Source organism: Orycteropus afer, unplaced genomic scaffold, assembly GCF_000298275.1.
Source record: "Orycteropus afer afer isolate SDZICR_OR568_19922 unplaced genomic scaffold, OryAfe1.0 scaffold00511, whole genome shotgun sequence".
Lineage (NCBI taxonomy): Eukaryota > Metazoa > Chordata > Mammalia > Tubulidentata > Orycteropodidae > Orycteropus > Orycteropus afer.
In genome coordinates, this window is record NW_006922098.1 from 734,700 (window position 1) to 735,884 (window position 1,185).

The 1,185-nt window shown below is 42.0% G+C and overlaps 1 protein-coding gene across 1 annotated transcript in view; it reads right to left on the reverse strand.

Moving 5' to 3' along the window:
• The window catches only part of LOC103209672 (kelch-like protein 4), a 145,028-nt gene that overhangs the window by 122,818 nt on the left and 21,025 nt on the right, over positions 1 to 1,185 (reverse strand). The gene's annotated exons all lie outside the window — the stretch shown is intronic.

Below are 1,185 nucleotides of genomic sequence, written 5' to 3' on the forward strand. Positions count from 1 at the left end.
AAGGAGTGGCTGGTGGGTTTGAACCGCCAGCCTTCTGGTTAGCAGTCAAGTGCTTTTAGCCACTATGCTACCAGAGCTCCCCAGATGATGTATGGCACTGGGAAAATCAGCTGCAAAGGACCTCTTTCAAGTGCTGAAGAGCAAAGATGTCTCCTTGAGGGCTAAGGTGCTCCTGACACAGGTCATGGTATTTTCAATTGCCTCATATGCATGTGAGAGCTGGAGAATGAAGAAGGAAGACAGAAGAAGAGTCGATGCTTTTGAATTTTGGTGCTGGTGAAGAATGCTGAAAATACCATGGACTGCTAAAAGAACTAACAGATCTGTCCTGGAGCAAGTGCAGGCAGAATGCTCCTTGGAAGCGAGAATGGCCAGACTTCATCTTACATACTTTGGTTATGTTGTCAGAAGGGGCCATTCCCTGGAGAAGGATGTCATGCTTGGTAAGGTGGAGGGTTGACAAAAGAGGGGAAGGCCTTCAATGAGATGGATTGACACAGTGGCAGTGGCGATGAGCTCAAGTATAGCAAGGATCACGTAGCTGGTGCAGGACCGGGTAGTGTTTCATTCTGCTTTGCATAGGGTCACTATGAGTTAGAGACAACTCAGCGGCACCTGACAACAACCGTAAATGGCATTGATTTCCTTTTCAGTAATGTCTTTGCTGGTGTAGAAGAATCCAACTGATTTTTGGATGTGGGTCTTGTATCTTGCCACTATGCTAAATCTCTCAATTAGTTCCAGCAATTTTCTTGCTAAGTCTCTTGCACTTTCTATGTATAGGATCCTATCTTCAGCTAATAGGGATAGTTTTACTTCTTCCTTACCAATCTGGATGCCTTTGATTTCCCCTTTCTTGCCTTATTGCTCTGGCTAGGGCTTCCAATACAATGTTGAATGGAAGTGGAGATAAGAGGGCATCCATGGCTGGTTCCTATTCTCAAAGAGAATGGTTTCAATCTCTCTCCATTGAAAACAATATTGGCTGTTTGTTTTGCATATATATTCTTTATTATCTTGAGGAATTTCCCTTCTATTCCTATTTTTCTGAGAGTTTTTTTAATCAGGAACATGTGTTTTATTTTATCAAATGTCTTTTCTGCATCAACTGACAGGATCTTGTGGTTCTTTTCCTTTATTTTACTTATATGACAGATTGTTTTGATTGTTTTTCTAATGTTGAAC